At 41.5% G+C, this 13,350-nt stretch overlaps 1 protein-coding gene across 2 annotated transcripts in view; it reads left to right on the top strand.

Moving 5' to 3' along the window:
* ZNF407 (zinc finger protein 407) overlaps positions 1-13,350 on the top strand; it is a 740,003-nt gene that overhangs the window by 587,898 nt on the left and 138,755 nt on the right. The window lies entirely within an intron of this gene.

The raw sequence follows: 13,350 nt of genomic DNA, 5'->3' as shown, positions 1-13,350 counted from the left end.
CGGGGATAGTATACAGGTATAGGTGAGATGCTCTGCAGGGCAGGAAAATAATATACAATTATAGGTGAGATGCTCTGCCGGACAGAGAATAGTTTAAAAACACATGACATGCACAAATGTGAACAAGTCGGTCGGACAGTGTTCACACCACCCACTGACTGAAACACAAAAAGAAAGCACAGAATAACAAATGTGCAAAAATACCCTGCAGTAAAAAATATGACAATCAGCAAGTGCTGGTAAAAGATGACAACAAATACAGGGTATTTAGTCGATACGTTTTTTTGCAAAAAAAGTGTATACCAAGCCACTCCACCTCGTCAAGGTAACCCGTAATGGAGCAGTTCATATCTAATGTATTTAAAACCTGAACATATGAACAGTGTCTAAATGAACAGGATTAAGACAGGCGCTTCCTAGTATGGGCACGTGGTGTAGGTGAGATGCTCTGCAGGACAGAGAATAGTCTAGAATTATAGGTTAAATGCTCTGCAGGACAGGGGAGATACAGTAGTATACAGGTATAGGTGAGATGCTCTGCAGGGCAGGAAAATAATATACAATTCTAGGTGAGATGCTCTGCAGGACAGAGAATAGTATGGAATTCTAGGTGAGATGCTCTGCAGGACAGTAAATAGTATGGAATTCTAGGTGAGATGCTCTGCAGGACAGAGAATAGTATAGAATTATAAGTTAAATGCTCTGCAGGACTGGGGGATAGTATACACGTATAGGTGAGATGGTCCACAGGGCAGGAGAATAATATAGAATTCTAGGTGAGATGCTCTGCAGGACAGAGAATAGTATAGAATTAGGTTAAATGCTCTGCAGGACAGGGGAGATAGTATACACACATAGGTGAGATGCTCTGCAGGACAGAGAATAGTATAGAATTATAGGTTAAATGCTCTGCAGGACAGGGGGATAGTATACAGGTATAGGTGAGATGCTCTGCAGGGCAGGAGAATAATATAGAATTCTAGGTGCGATGCTCTGCAGCACATTTGCTTCTGCTTTTTGAGGGCAGGAGTCATGATAATGTTCTGTTGGTTCTTGAACTACGTTGTCATCTTTTGTTTTGAGAATTTAATGGCACTCTGAAGAGCGATGCAGTTGGCATCTCCAGGTCACCACTGCGTTGATAGTATGAAATGCAAGATATTCAAACCCCAAGTAAATCATAACTTTGTTGTTCCTCTGGCTAGAATACTTTAGATGAACTCAAAATACACTTTTATTGAAAAGAAATTAAAAAATATAGGGATATAGATCTATTAAAGTACATGCTTTAACTAACCAAAACACAATTGTCTGGCACAGCAGGAAAGCCATTGTTCACTTGGGTTGTACCAAAAGGAATGACAGGATTGCCAATTTGAAACAATGGGGGTGGGGAAGCGCTGGAAGGAACATGTGAAATAATGTCAACAAGGAAACCCAGTTGACTTCCATAGGCACCATTGAAATACAATACAGTACAACACAGGCAGCAAAGAAAATGCAGAATGGATTTCACCACAGGTCTCTGGGCCCAGCTTACTTCTCCGGGTTCCATAGGTTCGGTTCACTCATACCTACAGTTGTGGCCAAAAGTTTTGACACCCCTGCAATTTTGTCAGATAATACTCAGTTTCTTCCTGAAAATGATTGCAATCACAAATTCTTTGGTATTATTATCTTCATTTAATTTGTCTTAAATGAAAAAACACAAAAGAGAATGAAGCAAAAACCAAAACATTGATCATTTCACACAAAACTCCAAAAATGGGCCAGACAAAAGTATTGGCACCCTCAGCCTAATACTTGGTTGCACAACCTTTAGCCAAAATAACTTCGACCAACTGCTTCCGGTAACCATCAATGAGTTTCTTACAATGCTCTGCTGGAATTTTAGACCATTCTTCTTTGGCAAACTGCTCCAGGTCCCTGATATTTGAAGGGTGCCTTCTCCAAACTGCCATTTTTAGATCTCTCCACAGGTGTTCTATGGGATTCAGGTCTGGACACATTGCTGGCCACCTTAGAAGTCTCCAGTGCTTTCTCTCAAACCATTTTCTAGTGCTTTTTGAAGTGTGTGTTGGGTCATTGTCCTGCTGGAAGACCCATGACCTCTGAGGGGACCCAGCTTTCTCACACTGGGCCCTACATTATGCTGCAAAATTTGTTGACAGTCTTCAGACTTCATAATGCCATGCACACGGTCAAGCAGTCCAGTGCCAGAGGCAGCAAAGCAACCCCAAAACATCAGGGAACCTCCGCCATGTTTGACTGTAGGGACCGTGTTTTTTTCTTTTGAATGCCTCTTTTTTTCTCCTGTAAACTCTATGTTGATGCCTTTGCCCAAAAAGCTCTACTTTCGTCTCATCTGACCAGAGAACAGTCTTCCAAAACGTTTTAGGCTTTATCAGGTAAGTTTTGGCAAACTCCAGGCTGGCTTTTTTATGTCTCGGGGTAAGAAGTGGGGTCCTCCTGGGTCTCCTATCATATAGTCCCTTTTCATTCAGACGCTGATGGACAGTACGGGTTGACACTGTTGTACTCTCGGACTGCAGGGCAGCTTGAACTTGTTTGGATGTTAGTTGAGGTTCTTTATCCAACATCCACACAATCTTGCGTTGCAATCTCTTGTCAATTTTTCTTTTCCATCCACATCTAGGGAGGTTAGCCACAGTGCCATGGGCTTTAAACCTCTTGATGACACTGCGCACGGTAGACACAGGAACATTCAGGTCTTTGGAGATGGACTTGTAGCCTTGAGATTGCTCATGCTTCCTCACAATTTGGTTTCTCAAGTCCTCAGACAGTTCTTTAGTCTTCTTTCTTTTCTCCATGCTCAATGTGGTACACACAAGGACTCAGGACAGAGGTTGAGTCAGCTTTAATCCATGTCAACTGGCTGCAAGTGTGATTTAGTTATTGCCAACACCTGTTAGGTGCCACAGGTAAGTTACAGGTTTCACAAATTAGAGAAGCATCACATGATTTTTCGAACAGTGCCAATACTTTTGTCCACCCTCTTTTTTATGTTTGGTGTAGAATTATATCCAATTTGGCTTTAGGACAATTCTTTTTGTGTTTTTTCTTTTAAGACAAATTAAATGAAGATAATAATAACAAAGAATTTGTGTTTGCAATAATTTTCAGGAAGAAACTGAGTATTATCTGACAAAATTGTGGGGGTGTCAATACTTTTGGCCACAACTGTAGTCCCAGAGTACAGATTCTGTTCTTATGAGCTGTCAGGCCACTGTGCTAAAAATAATTCCACTCTCCGTGTGGTGTGTGGGCCTAGAGACCCTTATTCAAATCCATTCTGCGTTTTCTTCCATCCTATGCCTGCCTACACCTGCAGTATATGTGTATGATACATAACTACGTAGGATCTGTTCACTCTTACTCTTGGTAGTCATAAGTGGACAGGGAAGGAAGTGCAGGCACCCGATTCACTGCTACTGAAATCAATAGGAGAGCGGCGCTGCTCTGGCACTTCCGAATCCTGTGTTGGTCAGTGACATCACTATGGAGACACACCGGTCAGTGGGTGCTCTTGTCTGCTGACCTGGCTGTCTTTTGAGAGCCCGCAAAAACCAGGGCTCATCCCACTGAACGCCCGCACTCGATCCCCACGGGTAGAACACCACTCAGACAACACAGGGTGAGGGGAACACACATTGGTAAGACTATTAGCTTACCAACAGAAGAACACAGAGGCGCAACGACTGTGGTCGCAGCGATGAAGGCCACGAGCAGGCTCGGGGGTACAGATGCCCGCTTCTGCTGGATCTCCATCCTCATGGAAGACGCAGATCCAGATGACATGCATGGTGTTGCAGAGACCCGTCGGGTCTTTGCACTGCGATACATGCTGCACTGCGACACATGCAGTGGCTGTGAGCTGACGTGCAGCCACAGGGAGCGATGCATGACAATGGCGCACACTTCGAAATCAGCTGCAGGGGTGTGCGGTGGCTACAAAAGACACTGGGCGACGTGGGAGCACAGGAAAGGTGCGTAGAATGTTTTTGTTTTAATTATGCATTAGGGGCAGAATGGGGGCACATACACTAGGATTGGGGACATATATACCAGGAAGTGGGCATATATACCAGGATGGAGACCATTTAGACTATACATACCAGGATGGGGACCATATATACCAGCATTGGGACATATACTGTATACCAGGATGCGGACATATTCACCAGGATGATGGGCATATATACCAGGATGGGGGACATTTCACTACATAATGAAAGGGGCAATTCATAATTCTTTATAGAATTTAGAACACTACAGGGGCCCATACATCTGACCAACACATGTGTGTGGGGGGGCCAGGTCCAAATTTGGCACTGGGGCCCATCGGACTCCAGCTACACCACTGTAAAAACATACATTCTCAGCAAGTACACAAGGTGGTACAAGTGGCAGAATTTCACCTTTCTGCTGTGCCTTCTGGGCTTCCAGGAACAACTATCTCTGCCAGCAGCTCCCTGCTTTTGGTGGGCTCCCACTGAGATGATAATGTATTAAGGGCCCGTTACACTAAGCGATATCGCTAGCAATATCGCTATAACGTCACTAGTTTTGAGACGCAGCAGCGATATTGCTAGCGATATCGCTATGTGTGATACTTAACTCTGACCGGCTCCCCCGCTGGTTATCGCTGATCGCGCGAGAACATCCTGGGCCGTTTCTCGTTGGCCACTTCCTGCTGGGCTTCCTGCTGTGGCGACGAGCGACACGTGGACGCGGGCGGGAGGACGTCAGGATCGCCTCGTCTGACAGGTAAGTAACGACCTCCGACCGCTGCTATGTCGCTGGGGAGATCTGCCTGTTTGGCAGCTCACTAGCGACCACTTAGCCATGCACCAGCGATCCTGACCAGGTCATATCGTGGTCGGGATCGCTGGTGCATCGCTAAGTGTAACTGTACCCTTAGATGTGACCTGCAGTCCCATGTAACTCCACAGATAATAGTGATACTTTTGTGACTACTGATAGCAGTGATGGCTCCTATGGATCACACTGCTTCTGGTTCTGCATGTGCTCCTGTTTTGGGCTGGTGGGAGGAGTAAGGCAGAATCAGTGAGAGATGAGAGCAGACTATATCTATCTATTGCTGATAATGACAGACTGCTACAAACACAGATCTTCATTTTTGCAATTTTGCACTAGATCAACTGTAAATCACAAGGTAATCACATATCATGTGAACATTCTCGCCTTGCACCTCAAAAATCATAGATCTTAAACTTTGTGATGCTGCAATTGGCAATTTTCCGTGTGGGCAATTTTCCGTGTGGGCAATTTTCTGTGTGGGCAATTTTCCGTGTGGGCATTTTCAGGGAACCAGCCAAATATTACCTTTGAATTTCTTTCGCCATGGGATTGTCAAAACCTGTAAACTTACATCGGCAGACACTTTCTTCAAACATTTATCAAGAGTCTCGACATCAGTTTTGTGTGGCACATCTCCATTTTCTATACTTTGAATCTACATTAAGGTAATGAAAGTCAAGAATCCAATCAAATATACACTTACAATTACATTGCTTGGTTTATTGTAAGCCCTCTGGTTAGTACAAAGTTAATTGCCCATAGATGCAAGAAAGTGGATCTAATCTCAACCCAAAATGTGATGATGGTCATTGTAAATGATCATTTTGCTTATCAATGTCATTTTGCAATCACATTCACATGTCATTTGCGGAATGTGTTTGAACATTGATTCTTCATTCGGCTTACGTAATAGATGTTTCTAATTACCTTTGATCTATCAGACAAGCTTTAATTCCAATGCGCCCCATGCAATCCGTCATTAAAGACAGAAAGAACAGTATAGAAAATGATTCCTTTAATGCGAGGCTCAAAATGAGGTTCCATCCCCTGCAGATGAAGGAAGTATAACATTCATAATGGACATTAGAACTTAGGAGGAAAAGTAATGAGACCTATTCCTAAATGAATTCCACGAGCAATCTGATTCCTGGCCTGGCAATGCCGAGCAAATAATAAAAAAAAAAAGGTATTGTGCTTTATTTACTAACCTATGAATTGAAATGTCTTGCTTTTATTGCAGAAATAAAGCAGAGGCTATGAAGAGGCAATCATTTTGGAAGCTATCAGACTTTCAGTAACATATCTCTTGTGGTTTAAATAACAGATAGTTTAAGTGTTTTTCCATTACCTTCGTGTAAATGAAAAATGCATAAAATATTTTAACAAGGCAAAGTAATCCAAGGAGATTGTTATTTTGTGTTACAAATTAGGTTATTTCTGTCATAAAATTAAAGGGAAAAAAAATCAACACTAGGACATTTCTGGTTAATATCATTTACTAGGAAGAACATGTAACAGATTTAATGAGCTAGCAGGTCACCTGAATCCAGCTGTTTCCGACCAGCTTTTATGAAACAGCAAATACAGCTAGCGGTAGGAGGTAAGCATTATTACAAGCTCTCAAGGAGTTACAAAATCGATTTCTGCTTGAATGAATTAATTTAGATTATCAATTTATAACCAGCTACACGAATCCCATCAGCTCAACAATGCAGTGAGTGATCAGACTCAGCCCTTACCGGAGCAGAACAATTAAGGGAGGCTGCAGATAGAAAGTTGGGTGGAATGACAAAGGAACACTTACGGTATGTCATATTTACCAAAAGAGCAGCTCCGCTCTTAATCGTGTCTTGTCGAATTAATTACAAGGTATCGGGAAATTTGTCTGCTTACTTAACAGCTGCCCTTCTCCTTGTGTTCATTTACTTGCGGCTCTTCTAAATTCAGAGTGACAAAAACAAGTAATTGTGTTGAATATGCGCTTTGACATGGGGCAAGATGTTGCTTCAATTACAACGTGATGAATTGTGCCAGAAGCTGAAGATGGTGAAGACTATGCCAGTCGCAGATACGCTTAGACAAATAAGCGTAATGTGTGTGCAGTGGTGCGAATGCCTGGATCATGGGCTTGAAGTGAACCACCCAGAAAAACTGATATGTTGAAGGTGTAGCCTTAACGGACAAGAGGTCCTTTTAGACGATAATTGTCAAACAAGCCTCCATAGGAACACTTATTCCCAATTCCAATATTTGGCCCATATGAACATGCCGGAGATCATCTGACGAACGAGCAAAACGCTCACTTGTCAGGTGACTGGATGGTTTGTGTTGAAATAAAAGTCATCCTCATCAGTAGAACATCACCCTGTGTAAATAAGACATGAATATGCTGCCGGATACATGATGGTTCTGTCCCCATCAGGATTAGGTGGACTTAACCTAATCAGGGCTGTGTCCTACTATCAATCATCTGAGGGTTCACATACTGTGCACCTATTGTATGATTTAGCGGATAATTGGGTGGACCAGCGTAAGGAAATGCTTCTATGTTAAGATGCTGGAAAACACCTCAGATAACTACTAGCCAACTCTGCATCATCTGTAATGGGGGAAATTTGTCAGTTTCCCACACATATTAGCTAGTAAGCTAATCCCACCAAAATTGGTGGATTCAGCTGACTTTTATGTTAAGTGTATGGGTGGATTAGTTTACTGCAATTAGCGTAAGTGAGAGGTAACCACCATACAGTTATTATTTTTTTTCACTTTTGCAATACAGTTAATTGAATCCAAAACATAGACCTCAATTCATTAAAACTCAGGATTCGTTTGCCAGTCTTAGTGGGGGACGTCCCGAATTCATTAAGAGGTGCACACCACTTAATAGTGCATCTTATTAGTGCCATGCGCTATTCATGCACCTAGTCAAACATGTTACTCCAGTCACAGAATGGAGTGCTATGTCTAGCCTACAAAATGCTTGCACTTTTGCTGAATTTGACAAGCAGATCTAACAATGCCCTGTCCCACCCCAGCTTTTTCCCTGTTGTGCGCATTTTGAAGGAACTGTTTCAAATTGTTATTAAATTCCCAAAAGTTACAACATTATTGCGCAACTAAACATTGTGCAAACATTTTGTGCCTTTTCAAAGTGGCAATAACACTTTTATGAGTCCTTCCATTACAGTCTAAAACATAATTTTGTTACATTACAAGTTAGCAATACAAGTGAAATTGAGTGAATGGACAGAAACTATAATACATACAATCAAGTGAAATTGTTCATGCATTGAAAGATTTAAATTATGCATTGAAAGACCACTGTCATGGCTGTAACTCACATCACTCCTCAGCACTGCCCTACTCACTTTGTGGCTTGTCCAAGTGTCAGGCTGTCCCGCTGAGTTTGCCTTTTGCAGCACTCCTCAGCACTCCTGCATCTGCATGTGGTTTCCATTAAGCTTTAGGATGCATGGCCAATTTCTGCAGTAATTTAACTTTGCTGTGTCCTACAGAGATTCGGATTCCTGGCCTATTCTGTGCAAGCAGCTCCTCCCACTATCCCTTGGTTAAACATTGGTTCCTAGTCTGCTAGCACCTGTTTATGCCTATCTCTGTATTTTTTTCCTCTTTACTTGGTTTATTTACCCGCTCAGTTTGACTTCTCCATCTTGGACTCCGGCTTTTTATTGTGAAACCGTGATGACTGCCTCAACCTCGGACCGTTTGACTATGCTTCTGTCTCGCCCTCCTGTATCTCGTACTCTTGCCTCTGACCCTCCTGTCAGCTGCTGCAGTTCCAGGGACTGCCCTGGAGTGGTACCTGGTGTCTACCAACAGTTCAGCCTGTCCTTACCATCACACGCCCTAGTGAAGACCTGGTAGACATTCAGTTACACCCTTCCAGGGTAAGCCCGGCCATGTCCCAGTTGGTTCACATCCAGCAGCTTTACAACCACAAATGCCAAACATTCAGCCACACCAATTTCTCAGTACAAATCTGGAAAATTAGAGATGTGCACACAATGGTTTTTATCAAGTGGGTTCACTGTGAAAACAGCCTGAAAAATCTTTAATAAAATGCTGAAAACAGTGAACATATTCATATCTATGTACACACGTGATCAAAATGTTGGTACCCCTCATTTAATGACATACAAACCCACAGTGGTCATAGAAATAACTTGAATCTGACAAAAGTAATAATATATCAAAAAATTATGAAAATGAACAAATGAAAATCAGACATTGCTTTTCAACCATGCTTCCACAGAATTAAAAAAAAAAAAAAAAACATTAAATAGGCCTGGGCAGAAATGATGGTACCCCTGAAAATAATTTAATAATGTGACAAAAGGGACATGTTAAATCAGGGTGTGTCCACTAATTAGCATCACAGGTGTCTACAATCTTGGAGTCAGTGAGTGGGCCTGTATATAGGGCTACAGATACTCACTTTGCTGTTTGGTGACATGGTATTTATCACACTCAACATGGACTAGAGGAAGCGAATTAAAGAGCTGGCTCGGGAGATTAGAAAGAAAATTCTAGTCAAATATGTTAAAGATAAAAGTTATAAGACCACCTCCAAGAAACTTGATATTCCTGTGACTACAGTTGCACATATTATTCAGAAATTTAAGCTCCATGGGACTGTAGCGAACCTCCCTGAACGTGGCCGCAGGAGGAAAATTGATGACAAATCAAAGAGACTGATATTACGAATAAACAGATTAAAAGTAAACTTCAAGCTCAAGGAACATCCGTGTCAGATCGCACCATCCATCGTTGTATGAGCCAAAGTAGACTTCATGGGAGATGACCAAGGAGGACACCATTGTTGAAAAAAAAAATCATAAAAAAGCCAGACTGGAATTTGCCAAACTACATGTTGACAAGCCACAAAGCTTCTGGGAGAATGTCCTATGGACAGATGAGACAAAAATTGAACTTTCTGGCAAGGCACATTTGCTGTACGTTCACAGACGGAAAACTGAAGCATATCAAGAAAAGAACACTGTCCCTACTGTCAAACATGGAGGAGGCTTTGTTATGTCCTGGGGCTGCTTTGCTGCATCTGGCACAGGGTGTCTAGAATCTGTGCAGGGTACAATGAAATCTCAAGACTATCAAATGATTGTGCTGCCCAGTGTCAGAAAGCTTTGTCTCAGTTGCAGGTCATGGATGGATCTTGCAACAGGATAATGACCAAAAACACACAGCTTAAAACACCCAAGAATTTCTAAGAGGAAAACATTGGACTATTCTTAAGTTGCCTTCTATGAGCCCTGACCTAAATCCTATTGAGCATCTTTGGAAAGAGCTGAAACATGCTGTCTGGAAAAGACAACCTTCAAACACAAGACAACTGGAGCTGTTTGCGCTTGAGGAGTGGGCCAAAATACCTATTAAGAGGAGCAGAAGTCTCATTGATAGTTGCAGGAACTGTTTGAATGCAGTGATTGTCTCAAATGGTTGTGCAACAAAATGTTAAGTTAAGGGTACCATCATTTCTGTCCAGGCCTATTTCATAAGTTTTATTTTTTTTAATTTTGTGGAAGCATGGCTGAAAAGCAATGTCTGACTTTCATTTTCATAGATTTTTGATTTATTATTACTTTTGTCAGATTCAAGTTATTTCTGTGAAAATTGTAGGTTTTTCGGTCATGAAACGAGGGGTACCAACAATTTTGACCATATGTGTAAAAACAACTTGCTGTATGTATGTTGAGCCTTTTGAGTGTCTCTTAAATGCTTCAGGTATTCCAAGATGCCAAAAGGCGACAGCTGACAATTTTTCAGGGGTCTTTCACTCTGAAGACTGAAAAGTTGCCTGATTTTTCTTTTTGATAATTTTCCAGTGTTTTTGCTTGAAAAACTGCTAGTAGTTTCTTTATTGTAGAATGGAGTTTAAAAAAAAAATGTCCAGAATATGTTAGTTCAAAAGATATCTAAAAAAGCTGTAAAACCAATAAATCGGGAAAAAGAATCAGATGGCCAAATACATCAAGGAGGCATAGTGTCAGGAACCAACAAAAAAAAACCTAAAAATACTACTCTGGGAAAAATACTCTTATGTTTCCTGAGGAATCTTCCTCTTGAAAAACTCGGCAGCTACATCCACCTGAAAAAATGTTGTGTTCACATACTCTAAATTACCGGCAGTCTTTTCTCAGTGTTCCTATAGTCCTAAATGGGACTGTTTTCTGTTACAGCACAGCATGATCAATGTGAGCGTTGACATGTCAACATTTTTTTCTTTATCTACATGGAGTGAGCCTCCTGAGGAAAATGTACCATGAGTCCAGAGCTTAGAATCTAGAATCAGTGTTCCCCAACTCCGGTCCTCAAGAACCACCAACAGATCATGTTTTCATGATTTCCTTAGTATTCCCCAGATGATAATTGCATCACCTACACAGGCAAGAATTCTATAACCTGTGAAATACTAAGGAAATCCTGAAACCATGACCTGTTGGTGGCTCTTGAGGACTGGAGTTGGGGAACACTGATCTAGATGATCAACTACATTATTAGTTCTTAAACGACTTAGGTTTTAAAAATGGAAAAAACAAAATGTACCACAAGTAGAACGTCAGTGGATAAACTCTAGAGAACAGAATAAAAATTCTTCTCGTGGCAGCAGGCTGGATTTAAAAAATAAAAAAATGGATAAAACCACTTGACTCGCCATAGTTTGTAAGCCGATCCAATCTTGGGTAGTTTACTTTCTGCTTTTTGAAGAATTTATAGAAAACCTTAAATTTGGTGGTGCCTGCAGATAGGAATGGCTCTGGTCTGTTACATGAATCTGTTTTTACAATATAGATTTTTTTTATATCATTCCTTGATTTTTAGTAACAGTAGTTTCCTTCTGCATTTTGCTCAGTATCACCTGTGCTGTGGTCCTTTGTAATCCTCCGTATACAGTACCTGTGTCCATCTATTTGATTGCCAGGCTTTTCAATGTAGCCCCATGTTTGTCTCCTATATACACCTCCTAGAGGTTGTAAATACTCTTTTCAGCTGCATTGCAGTTAGAAACCGTACTTGGCAGCAGGCAGGGATGGGCAAATGACCTCAAACTCCGGAGGGCCTTTAGCAGCGGTGTTCCATATTATTGATAGTAGTAGAGATATTGACAGTCTGTGCTCGGAAGGAAAATAGGAGTTTGATATGACATATTGTGTGTCTCAGCAAGACTCATAAATAATTTTGACAAGTTTTTGTATGCATGGGAAAGTCCTTGATTCAGCCTCCCATAAAAATAAACTTCTATTATGGAATGTATTTGTCAAGTGGCTGTATGATGGATGGAGCTGCGTTTACCCCTTGGCAGTTCGATGAGTTTTAGATGCACAGCTTACCAGAGAGGATTTGCGGGCAGTACAGAAATAATTATTCAGTATGAGATGTATAATACTTCCACCTGAATTTTCATTTTTTATTATGTTTGGTTTCCAATGTGATCCTGGTCCTTAAGACAAAGGGGTTTGCCATTCCCCACGTAGCTGTTGTTGTGAGTTTGTGCCTTTGGGGATATATTCAATTACCACACGCTAACTGATTTAGGCTAGGCCTTTACACAAACTTTGCTTGTATTTTCACATATTGAATATGTACTTTCAACACACTTTGACAAGGAAGATATATCACTGTGTTTAGAGAGAATGTGTACAAAATCATATTAAAAGGATTTTTAATAAATACATAAATGTTGGATGGGGATGAGGACAAAAAAAATAATAAATAGAATTATCTATTCAATGTTGTAATGGAAGTTTTCTCGCTTACTTGCAAAATGAACCGCTGGTACTTCAGGGTAAATCTTGATTTGTGATATTTTTTTTGTGCTGTCACCATATTATATTAGGTATAAAAGGATCAAAATGGGGGTCTTTATCCAAAGGCAGCACATTGTACCTGGCAGAGTCCATGCACAAAAGTTGCACTCTTTCTGGAAAAAGAAGACCCTTTAGATCTACCCATGTGGCACTTGTTAATGTGATTGGCCTGTGGTTTGAAAAAAGTAAACTTGACTTCAAGGAGCAAGGTGGCTCAGTGGTTAGCACTGCTGCCTTGCAGAGCTGGTGTCCTGGGTTCAAATCCCTCCAAGGACAACATCTGCAACAAGTGTGTATGTTCTCCCCATGTTTGCGTGGGTTTCCCCCGGGTTCTCCGGTTTCCTCCCACACTCCAAAGACATACTGATAGGGAATGTAGATTGTGAGCCCCACTGGGTACAGTGATGATAAATTTGAAATGAGGAGCCGGTCAGCCAACCCCCCTCCAACACATCATTGGTTACATACCAAAACCAGACAACTCTCTTTTGTATCAAACCAGAGCTGTATGTAGTAAGTAGGGGCTAAAGGTACTGTCACACTTAGCGATGTACCAGCGATCCCGACCAGCGATATGATGCGGTCAGGATCACTGGTACATCGCTAAGTGGTCGCTAGTGAGCTGCCACACAGGCAGATCTCACCAGCGACATCGCTGGGGATG

Source organism: Dendrobates tinctorius, unplaced genomic scaffold (genome assembly GCF_039654945.1).
Source record: "Dendrobates tinctorius isolate UK_male_01 unplaced genomic scaffold, ASM3965494v1 ptg000004l, whole genome shotgun sequence".
Classification (NCBI taxonomy): Eukaryota; Metazoa; Chordata; class Amphibia; order Anura; family Dendrobatidae; genus Dendrobates; species Dendrobates tinctorius.
This window is presented reverse-complemented; position numbering and strand designations above follow the sequence as displayed.